We start from the raw sequence: 22,737 nt of genomic DNA on the forward strand, positions 1-22,737 counted from the left end.
TGCTGCTAGGTCCATTTGCAGCAACGTGGATGGACCTAGAGAGTCCATCTGAGTGAAGTATGTTAGACAAAGACAAATATCATATCACTTACACGTGGAATGTGAAAAACAGGGTGCTGCACAAATAAAATCAGTTTTGTTGAAACACCGTTTTGTGATATTATTATCTCAGTAGCTTATTCCCTTCTACAGAAGATCCCGTCAAGGAAAGCACAACTTCTTTTAGCAAAATGAACCCCTAAACCTGGTAGCCCTAAAAGGAGAATCTCCTCAGGGGAAAGGGTAATGAGGCAGTAAGTTCCCCTTCCCTTCCCTGGGACTTGCTCTCACTCTAAGCCCAACCATGTGATCCATGGTGCTCTTGGGCTTTTAATACTTCTGATCATGTTCAAACTAAACAACTTCATAAGGTTGCCTCTTTGCATAGCTGAAAACATGTTGGAAATTTTACAAATAAAATAATTTACCAATGAATGAGAAATTACAAAAAAATGAACAAACCCAAAGCACCGTGATTCTATTACACATACCAGGCTCTTCAGGGAGTAGAGATGGAGCTCACACAAATTAAACCATCTAGGAAAACGGCTGTATCCTGCTCCCTGGATCCACCCCAGCTTTCACCAAGCTTCCTTTTCTGTTTTTTAAGTGTATGATTAAGCTTTCAGTTATAGGAATGGCTTCCACATAAGCCCAGGTGATCAACAAAAGTTTTCATTCTATTTTTATTGGCTTCTCTGTGGGGATAAGTAAATATCATTGTTCCTGCTCTAAGAAGCTTACCATTTCCGGTAGAATATCCAGCAAATGCCTGGAATTCATATTGGAGTCCCAAGGAAAAGGTGCAGAAATGTTCTCCATTTGTCACTGGGGTCACAGTTGGATGGTCTATCTCCTAGATCACTGCTTCCTCAAATCATACCTGACTCTTACAAACCAGCTGAAATGGCCTTTCTTCCACGAAGCCTTCTCTGATCTCTTCCTCACAAATCATAGAGTTTCTTTTCTTCTGAATCCCACCAACTCCCCCACCCCTGTTTCATATACAGCATTTGTCTTGGGAGACATTTCATAATTTATTGCTGTGATTCCTCACTGGGTGAAGAATAAGGGAAACACACTCTCTGAGGAGCATAAAATTATAGCAACGAGGATAATAAATGCCCTTTATTGAGAACTTATAGCATGGGTAATATAATAAGTCTTTTCACAGTATCTTATTTAGTTATAACATCTTCTATGCTTCAAAGTGATTATGTAACTTATCAAAATCGTGCAGAGAGAACATCCCCTCTGTTTTAACTATGTTTTAACTCATATCTGTTTGATTTATTCCAAAGGCCCTGCTTTGAATCACCAATGCCTCTGGCTAGTTTCCAAACCCCTCCCAGGCCTCCTCTGCTTCCACCCCATGAGCCTGGACTGTGGCCACCACACCATGTTCACACAATCTTGTCAACCAGTGAGTACCAGGGCTTGGTGGCAGGGGGCTACCTCCTTCTTAGGCACTGAGCTGAAACAACACTGAAGACTACTTTTTGATCCTATTCATCTGCTTCATCCCTCCTGCTGGGTCTATACCCCTGCAGGAAAGAAACTTTTTCATCTGTCTGCCACCTCCCACATACACACCCCTGTGGCGTCTAGAATAATGTCTCATTCCTATTATTTCTGTATGAGTTTTTTGAATAACATTTTTGAGTTAGGGAAAGAACATAGAATAAACAGATTACGTAAGTGAAAATAATGTAAAGTACAAGTGATAACGTTTACCAAAGAAAGAAAGTCTTCCTGGAGGAGGTGATGTTTTTCGTTTCTTTTGGCTGGGAGGACCTTGGCTTAGCATAGATGAAGGTGAAAGGCAGTCTAGTTGGAGAAGATTGCATAACGGTCTGATGTAAAACACTTCTCAATGTTGATGAGAAATGACGGTGCTGATAGATTTCCTGTGACCATAGAACAGATGAGCAAGAACGTTTAATTCTGGGAATTTCTGTTTTCCATCCCAAGGATTATTCCGTGGGCCATTATCGTTTCAGTGGATGAAGGTACTTGCTAAAAATAGGTTACTAATGTTTTCCTTAGAGTTACAGCACACGTCAGAAGAGACTAATGACCCAACGCTGTATGTTTTCTTTTCATTTCAGTCAGCCTCAAACAAATAAACCTGATAAATATTATCAGAGTCACATATGCTCATTAAGGGTTATAGTCAGTGGCTATGTTTGTTTTACTGTGTAATAGATGATGAAACCATGGTGATGAGTGGAGTAAGCTGGGATGGTTTTCATATTTTCCCATCTTAACACTGGAGACTAGCTCATTGTTTTTTTCACTGGCTTCTGTTAGAAATAGAACAGCTTTCTAAAACACTTATTCATTTTGACGTGTCTTAAAGCAGTCCACATCTTCCCATCTCATTCAATGCTACATGATAGATGTTTCAAAGTGGTCCTTAAGTATAGCAATGAATGGGAAATAAGTACTTCCAGGGGGTGAACAGCTAATGTAAAAGTTTCAATTAACAAATAGCATTCTTTCATATCTTATTAATTATCCATAACTGAGTATTCTGTTGCTAACCATTTTATGGATCAGAGGATAAAATTTGACACATGTTATATACAATTTATGTTCTAAAAAGTCAAGATATACTATACTGACCTACTGTCTTTTTTTTTTTTTTTAAGATTTCAGACCTGTAGAAGAAAATAAGCACACTTATTTCCTACTGAAAATGCTACACATTTTCTTATCAGATCCTTTTGGCTGTTATACTTTAAGAGAAACTATGAAAGACAATGAGTCTTCTCATTCTTCCATAAACCCTTACCAAATGGTAAAATCATACCTGTAATCTGGCTTATAAAGTCTCCTAATCCCCATCTTTTTCTATTTCATTCTGTCAACAGAATGGTCTTTCTAAAATACAATCAGCAGTGGGGTCGGGGAGAAGGGAGGTCCAAGGGAGTGGATATATGTATACGTATAGTCATGAAATTAAAAGATGCTTGCTCCTTAGAAGAAAAGCTATGACAAAATTAGACAGCATATTAAAAAGCAGAGAGATTACTTTGCCAACAAAGGTCCATATGGTCAAAGCTATGGTTTTTCCAGTAGTCATGTATGGATGTGAGAGTTGGACCATAAAGAAGGCTGAGTGTCAAAGAATTGATGCTTTTGAACTGTGTTATTGGGGAAGACTCTTGAGAGTCCCTTGGACAGCAAAGAGATCAAACCAGTCAATCTTAAAGAAAATCAGTCCTGAATATTCATCTGAAGGACTGATGCTGAAGCTGAAGCTCCAATACTTTGGCCACATGATGCTAAGAACAGACTCACTGGAAAAGACCCTGATTCTGGTAAAGATTGAAGGCAGGAGGAGAAGGGACTGGCAGAGGACCAGATGGTTATGTGGCATCACCAACTCAATAGACATGAGTTTGAGCAAGCTCTGGAAGATGGTGAAGGACAGAGAAGCCTGGCATGCTGCAGTCCATGGAGTCGCAAAGAGTCAGACATGACTGAGCGACTGAACAATGACATAACTGATTCACTCCATTGTACAGTAAAAACTAATACAGCATTGTAAAGCAATTACACTCCAATAAAACACAAATACAATCTAATCATATCCCTCTCTGGGTGAAAACATTCAATGGTTTCCTATTAACATAATGCAAGCACCTTTGCAGGACATATACAACTATTCATGTCATGGCCTCTTTTAGCTCCTTTTAAAATTCTCCTTTCATTCTGTTATTACTCCCCTCCTATATAATTCACAGTCATCCTGTACTTTGTATGTTCTAAAACTTGCAGACTTTTGTCCTTCAGCCTACAAATAACCTCTTACTTAATGTTCAGGGTTCAGTTCAGTTCAGTTCAGTCACTGAGTCATGTCCGACTCTTTGCGACCCCATGAATCGCAGCACGCCAGGCCTCCCTGTCCATCACCAACTCCCGGAGTTCACCAGACTCACGTCCATCGAGTCAGTGATGCCATCCAGTCATCTCATCCTCTGTCGTCCCCTTCTCCTTTTGCGCCCAATCCCTCCCAGCATCAGAGTCTTTTCCAATGAGTCAACTCTTCGCATGAGGTGGCCAAAGTACTGGAGTTTCAGCTTTAGCATCATTCCTTCCAAAGAACACCCAGGGCTGATCTTCTTCAGAATGGATGGGTTGGATCTCCTTGCAGTCCAAGAGTCGTCTCCAACACCACAGTTCAGAAGCATCAATTCTTCGGCACTCAGCTTTCTTCACAGTCCAACTCTCGCATCCATACATGACCACTGGAAAAACCATAGCCTTGACTAAATGGACCTTTGTTGGCAAAGTAATGTCTCTGCTTTTGAATATGCTATCTAGGTTGGTCATAACTTTCTGTCCAAGGAGGAAGCGTCTTTTAATTTCATGTCTGCAATCACCATCTGCAGTGATTTTGGAGCCCAAAAAGATAAAGTCTGACACTGTTTCCACTGTTTCCCCATCTATTTCCCATGAAGTGATGGGACCAGATGCCATGATCTTAGTTTTCTGAATGTTGAGCTTGAAGCCAACTTTTTCACTCTCTTCTTTCACTTTCATCAAGAAGCTTTTAAGTTCCTCTTCACTTTCTGCCATAAGGGTGGTGTCATCTGCATATCTGAGGTTATTGATATTTCTCCCGGCAATCTTGATTCCAGCTTGTGCTTCTTCCAGCCCAGCATTTCTCATGATGTACTCTGCATATAAGTTCAGGGTTAAATTGTTTTAATTACAACTGCACTCAAGTGCAACTTCTATGATTTGTTTTTTTTTTTAATTTACCCCCAAACATCTAGTGATTCCCTTCTCTGTGTTCCTCTACTATACTCTCTAGGCATTCAAAACATGACATTTATATCAGCCTGGGCTTCCCTGGTGGCTCCAGTGTTAAAGAACCTGCCTGCCAATGCAGGAGACACAAGAGACATAGGTTCAACCCCTGGGTTAGGAAGATCCCCTGGAGGAGGGCATGGCAACCCACTCCAGTATTCTTGCCTGGAGAATCCCCATGGACAGAGGAGCCTGGCGGGCTATGGTCCATAGGGTTGCAAAGCATCAGACATGGCTGAAGCAACTTAGCAAGCAGGCATCTTCATTATGTTTTAATGTCTACCTGCTCTCACTCACACCTCCACACCCCTTGCTAAGGAGTTTTTCTGTTTTGTAAGTAAGGGCTCAATACAGATACAATTCCTAGCCCCAAGCAGGTGCTTCATAAATGTCCATTTACAGCACAATTGAATGAATCAGAAACAACCCCTCATAAAGGCAGAATACACCCAAAGTGGATGCCTTTTAATGCCCTGGTGCTAGTTGTAATTTCAAATGGGAGTTCCAAATGAAATCAGGAATATGGCTCTGAACAGTGTCCAAGGAGCTTTAGTGTCTAGATAAAACCACATATGCCCGAGATAGCTTCAGGAGTGGTAAATAAGAACTCCCCCCTCACTTTGTCCACATGAAAGTGATGTGGACACTTTCTCCTTTGAAAAAGCCCTTTTGATTCTCTTCTGAGATATATTCATTCAGAAGAATAAAAGGTGATTGGCATATCTCTAACCCTACGGCAGAGATTGTATTTTCTGCAGCCACTTCCACAAGGATTCAGGCCTGTGGTTAATTTCCAAACAGATTCCAGGGATCTGATTTGGGAGGGGAGTACAATCATCCAGGGATGGCTACATAAGGCCAAAGAACATGGTGTCATACTTGATGCTGGTTTCACCAACATCATCCTAATCTGTTCTTCAGTTAAACACTCCATGCCATTTCAAAATGGCAGCCATCAGAATACAGTTATAGAAACATAGAAGGGCATGGATGGAAGGAACCTTGTTAATACCCTTTATTAGCCAAATGAGGATGTACTAGCTCTTACAGAACAAGTTCTATTTGCATAACCAACTTGGGAAACAAAGAAAAATTTCAGGTGAAAATAGTACACAGAGGCAGCAGTGTGTTGGAGTGGACAGGCCACCAGTTCTGCGGTCAGACCATTCTAGGTTCATCCCTTGTCACCCGTCTGGCCATAAGAAACTTACTTAGCCTCTTCAAGGCTCGGTTTTTTCAACTGTATAAAGTGCATGCGTGCTCAGTCATGTCCAACTCTTTCTGAGCTCATGGACTGTAGCCTGCCAGGCTCCTCTGCCCAGTGGAATTTTCCAGGCAAGAATACTGAGTGGGTTGCCACTTCCTATTCCAGGGGATCTTCCGGAACCTAGGGATTGAACCCGCCTCTCTGGCGTCTCCTGCATTGGCAGGCAGAGTCTTTCCAACTGCACCACCTGGGAAAAAGTACATCTTGCTAGATACTTTAGAGGGTTGTGGTAAGGACTAGAGATTCTACAACTGAAGCCTCTAGCTCAGTGCCTGAAAAAAACAGATGTCCTCAATAACTGATGGACTGTTGCAGTGGAAAAGGGGAATATGAATCATATTTGGAGTGGACTTTTGTCATAAAGCTACATAACATCCAAATCTTCTTAGTATTTTGGAGGAACCATGGGGGAGAGGAGGAAGGAGGTTCTAAGGGAAGGTCCCTCCCTGCTGGGGGAAGGGAGGAGTGGACACAGGACACATGATAGAACTCAATCAATCAGAACCTCTGCCTGAGGCTCTGAATCTAGAAGTGACCAGCTACAGGGACACCACCCAGCACCCGACCAGGTTCCTGCCCTGCCCACTTTCTGCAGGAGGATCGGCTGCCCAGGCCCCTTTGGTTCCTGCATGTGCTCTGTGTTTGATGTTTCTGGGAGCTCTCTGAACTTTTCCAGCAAATCCTTCATTTGTTTAGGTTAAATCAACTTGATTTCTATTTCTAAATAGTAAGACTTTCATTATCCCTATAATTCCAATAATAGCAGACCAATTCTTTCCAATCTATTCACCGTCCACCCTTAACACGCTTTGTGTTACCTCGTTTCCTCAATTACAATCACAGTTTAATTTTCTGTGTTTGTGGAGAAAGCTTAGTCTACAAAAATGAGAGACTGGGATTGACATATACACACTACTATATACAAACTAGATAACTAATAAGGACCTACTGTGTAGCACAGGGACAGCCAGTTACAGAAGAGATGGTCATCTAGCGCAGGCTTCACTTGGTGCTAAGTAACCAGTGATTTTCCGATGTTTTTAAGTTTGAGGGAAATATATGACAGATGTGTTGGCTCTAGAAACAATAAAAACAGCTCCTTAAATCGCCAAAGAGCAGGGGGGGTTGAGGTGGAGGAGGGTAAGAAGGTAACATAATACAGGATAAATCAGGAGGGAGTGGGCAGGACTGTCTGTTATGATTGAGGGTAGCGAGGGGATGATGTGGTCAGTAGCAGTAAACAAGCTAGAGGGGGCAAAGAAGTCTTGGACCACAAGCATCAGCCAAAGCAGAAAACTGCCCTGAACCCCACCCTGAAGGAAAAAGATATACAACTAGAGGAACTCAGGAGGGATAAAATGCTAACAGAAACTCAAATGGGTAATAACATTAAAGCGCATACAAATAAATTTAATGAAACAAAGGCAGGGAAATAATGACTCAGTATCCTGTGCTGAGTTCCCTGGTGGCAGTGATTCTCAGCATCCAGGGTACATCAGAATGATCGGAAGCTCTAGTTAAAAATGCAGATCCCTGGGCCTCTTGCCCAATTGGAGCTGCTCTGGTGCTTTTTGCGGGGGCCTGGAATATGCATTTTTTTTTCTTAAAAAAAAGTTTATTGGGGTATAGTTGCTTTACAATGTTGTGTTAGTTTCTACTGTACAGCAAAATGAATCAGCCACACGTATACATATATATACGTGTGTGTGTGTGTGTGTGTGTGCATGTGCTCAATCAAGATAGGCTTTGCAATCCAATGGACTGTAGCCCTCCAGGCTCCTCTGCCCACCTGATTTTCCAGGCAAGAATACTGGAGTGGGTTGCCATTTCCTTCTCCAGGGGATCTTCCTGACCCAGGGATTGAACTTGTGTCTCCTGTCTCCTCCCCTGACCAGTGGATTCTTTACCACTGAGCCACCTGGGAAGTCCACATATATAAAAATCCCCTCTTTTTTGGATTTCCTTTCCATTTAGGTCATCACAGAGCATTGCGTTGGGTTCCCTAAGCTATACAGTAGGTTCTCATTAGTTATGTCTTTTATACATAGTTTTAACAGTGTATGTATGTCAATCCCAATTCTTTATTTCTGTTTGCAAATGTGCTTCTAATGCAGGTAGCATTACTTGCTCCATTGCAGATGAGCCCAATGAGGTTGCTTAATTTCAATAGGTACAATGTCACGTCATATTGTCCTGCGGGGGGGAAGGCTGGCTCTGTGTCAGTCTCAAAGATCAGGATGGCCACCCACCCATGCCCTCACAGACTGCCACGTGAATGGGGTTACCCTCCTGATCCACGTAGATGCTGCTTCTCCAGTGGGCTGGGGAGTGAAGCACCAAACCAAAGAGGTCTTGAGATTTAAGATCTGATGGATTGGCCTTGCTGGGTTTTGAACTTGTTTGGGACCTGTCACCCCTTTCTTCATTCTGATTTCTTCCTTTTGAAATGGGAATGTCTAGCTTTTTCCTGTCCCACCCTGTACTGTGGATGCACAGAATTTGTCTGGTTTCACAGGTTCAGACGGCAAAATTTTGTGTCAATATGAATCATGCCTGGCATCTCACCTGTATCTGGTTTAACTGACATTTAGATGAGACTTTGGATATAAGACTTTGAAGTTGACACTGGAACAAGTTAAGGGGGCTATTGAGGTGGAAACAATGTATTTTGCAGGTGAAAGGGGCTATTTTGAGGGGCTGGGACAGAATATCACAGACTGAATGTTTGTGTCCCCCTAAAATTCACATGTTAAAGCCTTTACCCCAATGTGATGGTGTTTGGAGATAAGGTCTTTCGTAGGCAGTTAGGGTTATATGAGGTCATGAGGATAAGGCCCTTGTGATGGAATTAGTGCCCTTGCAAGAAGACATGTTACAGCACGTGTTCTCTCTCTCTCTCTCTTTCTTGTGAGCACACAAAGAGAATGCAGCCACCTATAAGCCAGGAAGAAAACCTTCACCAAACCTGTCCACACTGACACCCTGATCTCAGAACTGTGAGAAATACACTGTTGCTGTTTACCATACATTACTATCCATTTTCTTCTTTTTATATATTTTTTCTTTTTAAAAAAAATTTTATTGGGGTATAGTTGCTTTACAATGTTGTGTTGGTTTCTACTGTACAGCAAAGTGAATCAGCTATTTTTGATAAGGCTGCCCCAGCAGACTAAGACACATACCTAGGAAATGATAAGGTTGGAATTTGAATCAAAAAGTCTGATTGGAGGATTTTTCCCTTGACCAACTACACTACACCTTCAATAGCCCTTTTTGCCAAAAGATCTCCAGGAAGCACACTTGTTCCTTTCTTAAAGTATATTTCTGTCTCCAACTTTTCACTTATACCAAGGGATAGAGATAAGTGTGACTTGATTGAAGGTTCCAGGTGCTGGAATTTATTCTTCCTTCTGTCTCTAAGTGGCTAGACAGAAATCCCCCACCTTTCCCTGCATGAGGCAGTGTAGACCAGACACCAAGGGAAGGAGCAACTGAATCTCTCACTACAGGACTCGACCATGTCACCAACACCTATGCTGAAATGAGGTTTCACCAGATGCAGCCTGGCCCCCAAGGGGACCACATGGCTGCTGCGAATCCAGTAGGGTCCACTGATGACGCACACTCCAAGCAGCTCATCAGACCACCGTACTCTGACCTTCTGTGGTCTGCTAAGTATGGAGCACTTGGAGAAAACACAAACACATATATATGTGTAAGGTAAAGGATCTGCAACAGCATTCCTGGTCTTTAGATTAACAGGTACAATAGACCAGGTTCACAGGTATGTGGCAGCCAGATTTGAATCTTGGTAAGGAGTTGGCATATGGTTATAAGATGGTGTGACTGGAACCACACTTCTTACAACAGGAAAAAAGGGTCCCAAGGGAAAAAGGGTCCCAAGAATGAACATGGGAAGTGCTGAGGGGGAAACCAAGTCAAGAAGGTGCCCATGCAGATGTGGAGTTTAGCATTTTGTGGAGACAGGGGTGAAGGACCATTATGGAAAATGTGTGGCAGGGTGAGGGGTAATGAAGGAAAGGTGTGTGCCACCAGTCAAGGGGCAGGTGTTTATCATGGGGCCAAATCAGGCAGGTAGCACGGCTTCTGGCAACAAGAGATGTCTGTCACACCATCTTCATGAATCCCAAACTGAGTCGCCTCAGTTTCCTGCTTAAAGCCTCTCAGTCTTGCCTCTACTTGAAGACTGTGACTGGAAAGCCTCTGCCTGCCAGCCACACCTATCTTGTGTGCGTTTCAAGACCCTCATCCCATGACTTCTCTCCTTCTCTAGCTTTGTTCCTTCCACACCCTCTCCCGTTGGTTCCTGGAGGGTGTCTACCCTGCCTCGCAGCCTTGACATATATATAATTTTCTTTCTTCCAGGCTGGACTGCTCCTCCTCTTGACCTTGGTTTAGTCATATCCTTCTGGTCTTACTACAAATACTGCAACCCAACTCTCACTTCTTGCTTCTCTCAGCACTGCAGCCATAAATTCCTCTGCATGGGTGCATGGTAAGATCACACTGCGTGTCACCCACCTAGACTCTGACGTCCATGAGGATCACATTTTTCCTGGTGTCCCCCTGATGCCCGCAGCACCTTACACATGTCTGGCTCTTAGAAGATGTTCATTGAGTATTTGTTAAGTGAATAAATGAGATGAAAATCTCTGTGGCAAGAGCTGAGCTGCCCCTGTTCATGCCAGGATCCAGCAGTCCCCTGATGCCAGAGTCAAAGGAGCCTGGAGAGTGAGCGCGGCCTGGCTTGCCCCGTGGCCAACCCCTCTGTGACACTCTGGCTGGAGGCAAACAGAAAGGTGTTGCTGCCAATCAGAGTCACGCCTGCATCCACGTGCAGTGGAGGGGTGCACCTGGGGCTGAGGACCAGTCTGCATGCCATGTGCCGCCACGTGCCCTGGCTCAACTGCCTCAGTCTGAAGAGGGATGCTGTCTAGTTTGTCTGCCAAGAGCTGGGAGCCTTTGGTAATTCATACAAAGACACAGTAGGGGCCATCCAGGACCTTGTCAATAATGCAAAGGAGTGCAGACCAGCAAGCCAAGGGACAGGCGCAAGGATATGAAAGAAATTGAGGACATGGATGGCTGAGGTTTAAAGGTTAAGTGGCCAGCTCATTAGGCCACAGAGGCAGCCTCTGTATCACAGAAGCGCATCAGCCAACCCTGAAGCCTCCCACAAAGGCGGGAGTCAGTGGCGCTTTGTCGAGATGCACTGGTCACTTTAACGTGATCTGGCCCTATGTAACTTGGAGGGAAAGCATACACCAAGGGAACCAGAGAGACACGACAAAGGAGAATAACCTTTTCCCAGTTGTTGATCAAAAACAGCATCCCCATTGGGAGGAGTGGCCTCTATGTCTGGTCAGAGTAGCACTTTCATAAATTTGGGTCCTCCTCTGCCCTCCCCTTCAACCCTGAGCATCTTGTCACCACAGCATCCCTTGAGAAACACTGATGCCCTCCTTTCCTCATGTTACTTTTCCTGTGGGCACAGATAGACCTGGGAGAAATGAACACATTCACCTTGTGTTATGAATTTGCAAAGACTCAGAACAACCTTTAAATCATCTACCCCCAGGGAAAACTAAGAGGATGGAAGCCTTAGCAGGGACAATGCCAGTCTTTCTGATAGTAGAGCTCAGCCTGGTCCCTCCAACCTCAGAGCTTTATCCCCTGGAAGTCAGATCCATGGCTCCCTTCTGCAGATGGTTCTTGCAATTGTTGTTACCAGTGATGTTGTAACCTGTTCTCTCTTCTCTCGCTCCCAGCAGCAGCCAGAGTATCAACCAGTCAGCCCTTGAAAGAGGAAAGCTGTTCCAGGCGTGAGTCTGCGGCGGGTTGTGTGTGTGTCCAGGCCCCCATCTCGCACTCACTCCATCCTAACAGGGGCAGAAGGTGGAAACATTGCTAGACGGTCTGTTTCTGAGAGGGATCAACCTGCTGCTGAAAGATTTATCGTTGGAGAATGGTGAGGCAGGAGAAGGCCTTTACTTGAACCAAAATTGGTCATTCAGAGTTCATTCTGTAACCTGATCATTTATTTATATTTTATATACCTTCTCCCAAGGAGAAGAGGATGCACGTGGGACCATGACCTCATTGAATGTAGTGTGCTCGACTGACTATCTTACTGGACAGCCTCTTAGAGACTTTTGTGTGTAGCTCCTTGGAAAGTTGCTTTAACCCTTTGGGTTCTGTGTGAGCTCCAGTGAGCCGGGAGACATGAGGTTTTACCTTCTCTATTCACATATGTTACAAACAATGAGACCTGGCTCTTGGTTCCAGCAGACGCCTGCTCTGTACACACACTTATCTCTCCCCAACCATTCCTGAAAGAGGACATGGCTGGTGAGGAGTGTACTGTTCTAGAAATCAGAACACCTTCTCTGTCCACAAAGCTTTAGGCTTGTTAGAGTGTGATTATGCTCCATCGTTATTTCCAGGATATAACTTACTTCACAGGGGAGGTAACAGAGATCTAAGGAATAATTTGCCCAAAGTCATTGGCCAGAGCTAGGATGTGCACGTGTTTTGGGGTGCTAAGACTAGAGCTCTGTTCTTCAAGGTCCCTAAAACCATCTCAGGAGGCTAATGAGGGCTGACAAGAGGAAATCTTAGAAGAGTCTGCTTGCCGTTCCCATTCAGCCCCTCAAGGTTAGGTAGACCTCCTGGCTTCCTGATTCAACATGACCTTCCTTCTCTGAAAATAGCCATCAGTTCATTGCATAACTCCTCACCCCCACCAATGAACTGTTCCAACCTGACCCTCAGCCGATTGACCTACATTGGGAAGAAGGCCTCATCCTGGATTGGCTATTTAGACTGGAACAAGGTGACACAGACTTGGGCCTCCGTGGAGTTTATTTAAGGCTGAGAAGGGAATGCCCAGAATCTTTGGTTGATGACTCTCAGAAGCCACTCCTATTTCCCTATCTCTCAGTCTTGTCTGGGATTCTCTGAAAGCTCCCTCTTCTTCCTCGAGATGGTGTAGAATACAGGGGAGGTTGGTTCAGTCAACACACTTCCTCCACCAAGTCCTTCCTCGCCTTCCTCTCAGCCTGGTGTCTAAGGGGAGCTGTACACTGGAGTTCTGGCCAAGGAGGTGAACGCACCACTCCCTGGGCTGGATTACGGGATCCAAAATAAAGAGGCAAAGATGTGCTCTTCCAATTCCTCGCTGACTGGAAAGCAGATGTTATGCATGGAAGGGCTAAAACCATCTGGAAAACATTTTTTAAAAAGGCTACAGAGCTAAAAGATCACTGAATTAGGATATCAGCCCTGGACATCCCACCTTAGACTTTGTAACATAGAGAAAGGAAAATACAACTACTGGTTCACTACCCTGTGAGTTGGGCATTCTGATATTGGCAGACAGAAGAAGCAGCTTCTTGAGCTTAGAACTAATGGGTACTTGACTTCTTTTAAGCCTGTGAAACAGACTTAAATGATCTGAACATCTCAACTTTGGCATGGAGCCCAAGGAAGCCATCTATATACTTTATATTTAAGAAGGAACATACTTTATATTTAAGAAGGATGGTCCTTGAGTTGCTACTTCTAAATTTTCATCCCCTTACAGACTGGAACTCGATAAAAGTATCCCAATCAGCTTCTTTAGGTTATTTGAAAAGAAACATATAGAAAACCTTGGGTGAAGAAGGTTACTGCAAGCATAGAAGAAACATGGAATGATCTGGAAAACTGACCAGACGTTATAGTCAAGAGTCATTGGAAAAGACCCTGATGCTGGGAAAGATTGAGAGCAAGAGGAGAAAGGAGTAGCAGGATAAGATGGCAAGATGACATCACAGACTCAACAGATGTGAGTTTGAGCAAACTCTGGGAAATAGTGAAGGAAAGGTAAGCCTGGTGTGGTACCATCCATGGGGTCACAAAGAGTCAGACATGACTGAGCAACTGAACAGCAACATTCCATTTACTACTCATTCATTCATTTGTGGATTTATTCATCTTGCAGCTAATCTTCTTACTGGCCGCAGATAGTCATGCCAGGTGCATGGATTCATGGTAAATATGATTTATCTGCTTTCAGAAAACTTTGATGTAGAGATCTCAAGGCAGATGATTCAGCAAGTGCTGCCTATAAAATGTGATGAGCATTTGGATTGTTGGGATCTGCACACATTTCATAGAAAGATGGAAAAATACCTCAGCACAGCTAAGAATAAAAAATCCAAGCCCACATCCTCAGCTTTTTTTTTTTTTTTTTGGTTCTCCTAGCATTTGTGTTCTCCCAAAAAGCAATCTGAAAAGACGGGTTTTAAATCAGTCAGAGTGAAATGCCAGTCTTGGAAAGTGACTGGATTCCCTCCTGCCCAGTCATGGTGGCTGCTTCTGGAGTGCTTACACAGCTTTGTCTATCTGCTTCAGTTGCCATAACAAAATTCCACAGCCTGTGTGGCTTCAATAACGGAAATGTCTTTTCTCACAGTTCTGAATGCTAGAAGTCCAAGATCAAGGTCCGGCAGGTTAGAGTACTGCTGAGAACTTTGTGACAGATGCTTTTCTGCCATGGCCTCACATGGCGGAGAGAGAAAAGACTGGTATATCCTCTTCTTCTTATGAAGGCGCCAACCTTGTCAGATTAGGGCCCTGCTGTTTGAACTCATTTAACCTTTGTCACCTCTTCTCAGGCCCTGTTTCCAAATCCAGTCACACTGGGAGTTGGGGCTTTCATGTATGAATATTGTGGGGCTGGGAAACATGAACATTGAGACCATAACAATGACTGAATCTTCCTGCCTGCAGGACACTCCTTACAGACATCACAAAATCAGAAGAAAATTAGGGCCAGTCTTCTTCAAACATGGCTCTTTAGGTACTACAGACTTTTCCTTCAAACATCCTAGTAGAAAAGGATGTGCTTCCCTGGTAGGCGGCAAAATTCAAGCACCTGGAGGGCACAGCACTCAGGGTCTCCCCCTGCAGAGCACCCAGCTTATCCATATCAAGCAGATCCCACATCTGGCCAATGGGTATTTCAAAGGATGTGCTCCCAACACCAGGATGCACGTGGAGAAAATGGCGAGCCACTGGTTGGGGTAAGGGGTGTAGATAAAGGAGAGAGGCTCCCGTGGGATAGAAAATATGCCTGGGGATCTACTTGGGTCTTACACATGTAAGTAAAATCCAGGGCTTTCCAGGTGGTTCTCTAACTGAGGTCAGCATCAGAGATTTGCATTCTCATTTAACAGAAGGGTGTGAGTGCTCAGTCGTGTCCTACTCTTTGCGACACCATCAAATGTAACCCACCAGACTCCTCTGTCCATGGGATTTTCCAGGCAAGAATACTGGAGGGGTTTGCCATTTCCTCCTCCAGGGGATCTTCCTGACCTAGGCATTGAACCCGTGTCTCTTGCACTGCAGGTGGATTCTTTACTGCTGAGCCGTCGGGGCATTGTTTAACAGAAGAGGAAACCCAAAAGAAGTGAATACACCAAAAAGTCTGTGATAAAAGCAGAGTTTCAGGGACTTCTCTGGTGGTCCAGTGGCTAAGTTTTGGACTGCCAGTGCAGGGGACACAGTTTCAATCCTTGGCCTGGGAACTAGGATCCCACATGCTGCAGGGCAACTAAGCCCGTGTCCCACAATCACTGAGTCCATGGGCCACAGGTACTGAGGCCCACATGCCCTAGCACCCGTGCTCCACAAGAGAAGCCGCTGCAGTAAGAGCCTCTGCGCCTCACCCAAAAGCAGCCCCTACTTGCTGCAACTTGAGAAAGCCCTCACATGGCAATGAAGACTCAGCACAGCCATGAATAAATGAATAAATCTATTAAAAAAATTAAAAAGAGCTTCCCAAGCCCCAAACCACTGACTCCTGCCACTACCAGGATGCCTGCCCAAGTCCTAGTCCAGGAGAGGACTTGATCCAAGAACCAATCTCCCCTCCTGATTTAAATCTCTGATGGTTCAGTCTTGCGCTTAACAGTGTGAGCTACTGCTCAAGGGTCCTCTCCCAGAGTTTTCCAATATATGAAAGACAACACACCTGGAAAAAAAAAGAGAGCCCTGAGGCTTTCAACATCAAAATTCAGATTGGCATAAGCCAAGAGCCCCAGGGAAGGATAGTAAAAAAGTAAGAATTACATATTTCCACATCTGGTTTCAATGAGACTTATGTCAAATAATTTTATTATTTGACAAAAGCAATCCAAAGAAGTATTTTGTTTTTTCAGGATACCTTGAAATGTCATTAAAATTCACCTACAAGCACAGACACAAAGTACCACCTGTCTGTAGTGTGAGATCAAATGAGAAAACAAGGACCTGGGGCTCCAGAAAAGGAAGAGACATGACCTGCTGTAGGTTGGGAGGGTGGGTGGGGAGGCCAGTGGGAAGCGGAGGCCAGGCTGTTGCTTATCTTAGCATTCCTGTTCCCACCAACCTGAGGCAAGCGATCTGTTTTCAGCTTGACACCAATCAGGAAATGGCTCCGCTAAAATACCCTGTTGGCTCAAATGAGACATATCCCCAGAAAAGCAGAGAACACCACCATGGGCCTGCACGCTCACATGAAAAATGTCATTCCTGAGCCAGCAAAGGAACAACAATGGTCATTTTCTAGAACATAACTGAGAAAGCAAACCTGCAAGAGGAACTTTCTAGACAGTCATCTAGTAACAGGTACAGAATGTCTACAGAAGTATAAACTCTTTGGTTGGGTAACTCCAGTCCTTTCCATTTATCCTAAAGATATTTTTACATTTTTTTTTTCTTTTTGGCCATATGGTTTGCGGGATTTTAGTTCTCCATCGAAGGATTGAGCCCGGGGCCTTCAGCAGTGAAAGCAACGAGTTAAAAACACTTTGCTCCAGGGAATTCCCTCCTAAAGATATTTTCAAATGTATAGGAAAGGATGGTTATTGTTCAGAGATAGTCCTTCATGGTTCTCTTGTATTCCTACACACCTTGCTGGATATGCCAAGAATGCAGCATCCTATTTCTTTACTCAGGCCATGTCTCAGAATAGTGCTTAAAGCAAGTGACCTTGAAGGATGAGGTAATGTCTTCTCCTGGGACAGAGAGGGCTTTCCTACTGCTTACACAGCAGAAGTAGATTCCCAAAGCCCGATATTCGTCAGCCGCAATGCCAACCTACTGCATTCACAGCATCCATCTGGGTCCATGGAATTACTTCTTTTCTTAGCATTCCAGAGGGCCAGTAGAACCAGTGACATGCTGATGCTTCTGCTGTCTCTGGTGATATAGGTAATAAAGTCCCTTGTCTCTGATCCAGGTGTCTTGTGTCTTCTGCCAGCATCCACAACACAGCAACAGGTTTACTTCTGAGCTGGTAAGTGAGTAAAATCAAGTTCCAAACCTGACACTTAAGACAGCATTGTTTAGTAAAAGCTATGAAGCTAAATGATCTCCAAGTAGAAAATGATTAGAGTAATTATGGTATACATGTACCCAAAGAATGGTGCAGGCATTTTAAATGACTTCAGGGTGCATATTGATTGACATGAAAATAATAAAACAGTATATTTTTGAGTGAAAAGAGCACTTGAGAGCATTTGTTGTTGTTGTTGTTGTTCAGTCACTAAGTCGTGTCCATCTCTTTGTGATGCCATGGACTGCAGCACGCCAGGTTCCCTTGTCCTTCACTGTCTCCCAGGGTTTGCTCAGATTCATATCCATTGAATCAGTGATGCCATCCAACCATCTTATCCTCTGCTGCCCCCTTCTCCTTTTGCCTTCAATCTTTCCCAGCACTGGATTCTTTTCCAATGAGTCGGCTCTTTGCATCAAGTGGCCAAAGTATTGGAGCTTCAGCTTCAGCATCAGTCCTTCCAATGAGCATTTAGGGTTGATTTCCTTTAGGATTGACAGGATTGATCTCCTTGCAGTTCTAGGGACTCTCAAGAGTCTTCTCCAGCACCACAATTTGAAAGCATCAATTCCTCAGCACATTATGCTAAGTGAAATAATACAGACAGGGAAAAGCAAATGCTGCATGATATCACCTGTATGTGGGTTTTTTTAAAAGTCAAACTCATAGAAACAGACAGTAGAAAAGTGGTTGCAGGGGCTAGGAGTTTGCAAGAAATAGAGAGAGGCTGGTAAGACTTGAGCTATAGATGAATAAGGTCTGAGGATATCTGGTGGATATCACTGTATCATGTTCTCACACAAAGAAGGAAGTGATGGGTATGTACATTAACTAGATGAGGGGAGCCCTTGCACAATGTATACATGATTCAAATCACAACGTACACATTAAATATCTTATAATTTTATATGTCAGTTATACCTCAATAAAGCTGTAATTTAAAAAGATGATCTGCCACTACAATGAGTTGTACCAGAATTCATCCACAAAGTCTGAGAGTTAGCCTTCAGTCTTGCCAACTCATGTCTACATGAATCCTTTTTAAATCTCTCGGATGCCCCCCTTCCAGCTTGTCTCCCTGCTTTGGCCTGATCTTGGTCCTCCCCAGCATCTTTCTGGAGATTGCACTCATCTTTAAACTGGTCTCTGTCTCCCTTCCACATCTCTGAACCCATATACAACTCTGCTGCCACATTATTTTTTCTTAAAAAAAAAAAAAAAAAAAAAGCCCACAAATCAGAACATGTCACTCTTCTGCTGCAAATACTTTAGAGCCTCTCAAATACCAGCAAAAGGAAGCACCACCAGCTCCTGCAGTGTCACCAAGCTTCTTTGATGCTGTCCCCCTCAACCAGCCCTCCCGATTTGTTCCTTTTGATTCCTTGCCCTTCTTTATGGAATCCATTACCCTAAACCCATCAGGCAAATGCTTATTTCAAGATTCAGCTCTCCAGGAAGTGTGTCAGAACTGCTTCCTCAGAGTCCAATGCCATCGTAGGCAAATTCATCAAAATACTTACCATCCCGTGCTTTTATCTGAGACTTTCTCCCCTAGTAGCTTGTGAGTTCTCTGAGGGCAGAAACCACATTTTATATTTGTATCATCCACATCTAGTCTACACTGGGCACAAAAAGAGTACCTACATGAAAAGGAAAAAAAAAAATACAGTTAAAACTTCAGTGCCTGAGTTCACTCATACTATCAAATCTTTTTTTAAAAATAAATTTTTAAGATTTAGTTATTTGGGGCTATGCTGGATTGTCATTGCTGAGTGGGCTTTTCTCTAGTCGCAGTGTTATGCCTTCTCACTGAGGTGACTTCTCTTGTGGCAGAGCATGGGCTCTAGGGCACAGGATCTTCAGTAATTGCAACACCCAGGCTCTGGAACACAGGCTCAATCATTGTGGCCCACGGGCTTAGTTGCTCAGCAGCATGGGGGATCTTCCCAGATCAGGGATTGAACCTGTGTCTCCTGCATTGGCAAGTGGATTCTTTACCACTGAGCCACCAGGGAAGATCCCACTATCAAATCTTAATTCTGAAAAGTTCTAAATTAAGAACCCACCTGACAGACTCAGTGTGTTGCCATCAGTATTTTGTTGCCCAGAAAGGAATGAATCAGTTGATTCTTACCTACAAAGGATCATGCTCCAGAAATACTTGTTTCTGTCTGACACAGAGCAGCACCCCTCTGCCACCATTGGAGGGAGAAAGCCTTTAAGTCCATATCCCTGGGACAAAAGCCATTGGGAATAACTAACCCTGAAACAGCATAACTATGCTTTATAATATTATCTTAGGAACTGGGCATACTAAAGTGCTTTAAGCCTTTTCAGTAATTTATTAATGAAAACAATCAAAGATAAAAATCAGTGTTAACTCAGGCAAATCAAAGCAGATGCAGAAAATAAAGCAAACAAAAACCTTTAAACAGAATGACTGATCCAATAAGATGTGGACCTGAAACTAAGCAACAGGTTTAGATTCTACTGAAGATTTATTACCTGGGATTGGATTCTAAAGGGGCTTCCCTGGTGGCTCAGGTGGTAAAGAATCTATCTGCAATGCAGGAGACCCAGGTTTGATTCCTAAGTAGGGAAGATCCCCTGGAGAATGGAATCTTCTAATGGCAACCTACTCCTGTATTTTTGCATGGAAAATTCTATGGACAGAGGAGCCTGGTGGGCTACTGTCCATGGAGTCCCAAAGAGTTGGACATGACTGAGTGACTAACACTTTGCACTTTTATTTATTTCTTTGGGATGATCCCTTATCTGAAGCAGGGCATTGCATTACAGTGTTTCCCAATAGGTTGTTTTCTGCTTTTTAAGTCTTTTTGTTGCTATGTATTTTTTAAATTTTTTAATTGAAGAATAATTGCTTTATAGAATTTTGTTATTTTCTGCAAAATATCGACATGAATCAGCCATCGGTATACATATGTTAAAACATTGAGACAGATCCTGTGATAAGACTTGATGAACCATTTCTAGCACAAGGGTTTTTGCCAAGAAAGGCTCTGCAACAGCCTAGTACCAGTGGTATTTACAGGGCTTTCTGTTAAGTCAGGAGCAGAACAAGCCATCTTGACACTGGCATTGCCCTTAGCTGGCCTCTCAGCTGGTTAGAGCAGGAAGGAAGACATAACGGGGTGCTGCTGGAAGGGGCTGGGTCTCTAGGGGTCACTCAGGACCCACAGGACCAAAATCAGGCCACTGGAGAGGCTCACGAGGAGGGCTTTAAACTCCCTTAGGCTTTTCAGGTATTGGCGGCTCTCAAAGTGGGAATCTTCCCATGTACTGCAGCGGGTCTATGGCAGACAGCCCTCCAAGATGGAACAGCAGCAGCCTTCTTGTTACTTGAGGTTTTGCTTCTGAGAACACTTTTGCTCACCTTGCTTTGTATTCCTTCATCCTGATTTATCAAACACTGAATCATGCATCCTCTTGCTACATTTAGCCAGCCCAGCCTTTTGTCTTATGATCAGCACTACTTTTCTTCTTCACAAGCCCTGGAGGACTTTGTTCTGTTACTTGATGTCTCTTTTGGCCTCAGGATCTGCCCGTCACCTCTGAGATGGTCTCATCAAGGTTGGAAACTAATAAGTCTTGACTCCACACTGGGTCAGTTCCTCAGCTACCCTGAGCCAGAACCACCAGCCGGATCACACATATGGAAGTAGCATGGTTAACTGACGGTAACTAACTGCCATCCTGGTTTGAGCCCAGCCATGGCAACAGCAGGAGACTGATCTTGAAGCACTTCTCACCACTGACTCGGCAAACTCAGTTTCATTGTTTGATCCAAAGTTATGAGCAGATAAAGAGGATGGATCAGTTTGTGACCTAGTCTATGAGTATTATAAATGGTTTGTTGTAGAAGGATTTATTTCATAAATGTCAGAGATATCTATCTTATCCTATTTCATTCATTCTAGTTGCACAGAAATAGGTAAATAAGACTCAAAGATATGGACAGAAAGAAGAATTTGTTCCAGCCCTTATCATGTCCATTGTTCACAGAATAGTGTGTGTTTGGAAATTTCATTAGGTCATGAGAGAGGGAAAAAAAATGGGTAGGCTATATAGAAATCTACTGAAATTATTTAAACTGCACCCCACAAATTAGAAATAAGGGTCATATTTATTTTTCTTCATTTGATTTCAGTCTTAGCCTCTATATTAGGGAAGAAATAGTTGGGGAGTGACATTTTATAGTTACTTAGTGTATTTCTAGTTGAGAAATCACTGTTATTTCAAGCAATTCTCATCATTTGGGAAAGGATAGTCAAAGCTGCAAAGCTGGAATTTATACATGTATATCATTGACTTCATTTTGATTGAGGGTGGGATTGTATTAATATGAGATTGGGAAGTGGGGAAGAGGTGATTTTATTTTAATTACGTGGGTGTGAGCAGATCTGGTTATCAGTTTCTTATGAGATGCACTCTGCACTCAGGGGTTCTGTGCTTGTCTTAGTCATTCAGTGGAGATTCTGCAATTCTCTCATTTCTTACACATGAACTTGGTGGCTTACAATAACACTTTGTGATCCAAGCTCAACTTGCTGTTTTCCAGCTGTGACAAGGATAACATCCCCACCCCTGGGAGGCCTGGCAGCACATTTTCCCTGCCAATGAGACTGTTCTCTGACCTGTACAGAAGCAGTGGTTACAGGAAAAAAGAGCACAGGACTTGGCAGTAACAGGAGAGATTGCCCAAGGCATGTCCATTCTTATCCCAACTGGGCAACATGTAGATTGTCTGAGTAACTCCTAAGTTGTGCTCTATAGACACTGAGCTTGGAGAAGCAAGTTTTTGGTCGTGTCCAGGATCATGGGATGGTAAACATCAAACTTTCCAAAAGATGGCAGAAGGGAAGAACTACCAAATCTGCTGGATGCACAAGTTCATCTTTCTGGATTATAGATAAGCAGCTACATTAAACGTCTCTAGACAGACTGAAACAGTTTCTAGAATGGTTTCATATGTTTTCTCTCCATTGTTTCTTTCAGAAACTCTTTCACCAAACCATGGATCTCTTTCCAACATCAGTTCTTTTTAAAGGGTCTAATCTATCTTTAAGAAGTAGAATTGACAAATTCCTGAAACAAATCAAATCACAAAAGTATTTTTGAATTTGTTTTCTGTGTTTTAATGTGTATATGTATATATAATACTTTAAAAGATACACCATATACAACTCAATTCATAATTAGTTCAATAACCAAT

The 22,737-nt window shown here is 43.3% G+C and overlaps 1 protein-coding gene across 2 annotated transcripts in view; it reads right to left on the reverse strand.

Moving 5' to 3' along the window:
* The window catches only part of SUGCT (succinyl-CoA:glutarate-CoA transferase), an 875,539-nt gene that overhangs the window by 24,979 nt on the left and 827,823 nt on the right, over nucleotides 1-22,737 (reverse strand). The window contains exons 14-16 of one of the 2 annotated variants that reach the window (XR_009494109.1): nucleotides 19,025-19,144; nucleotides 11,874-12,024; nucleotides 1,774-1,946 (exon numbers count right to left, since the gene is read on the reverse strand). The gene's annotated coding sequence lies outside the window, so the exon portion shown is untranslated. The remainder of the gene's footprint in view (nucleotides 1-1,773; nucleotides 1,947-11,873; nucleotides 12,025-19,024; nucleotides 19,145-22,737) is intronic. The other variant, XR_009494110.1, reaches the window with a different exon arrangement.

The sequence above is a fragment of the Bos taurus genome, chromosome 4 (genome assembly GCF_002263795.3).
Source record: "Bos taurus isolate L1 Dominette 01449 registration number 42190680 breed Hereford chromosome 4, ARS-UCD2.0, whole genome shotgun sequence".
Lineage (NCBI taxonomy): Eukaryota > Metazoa > Chordata > Mammalia > Artiodactyla > Bovidae > Bos > Bos taurus.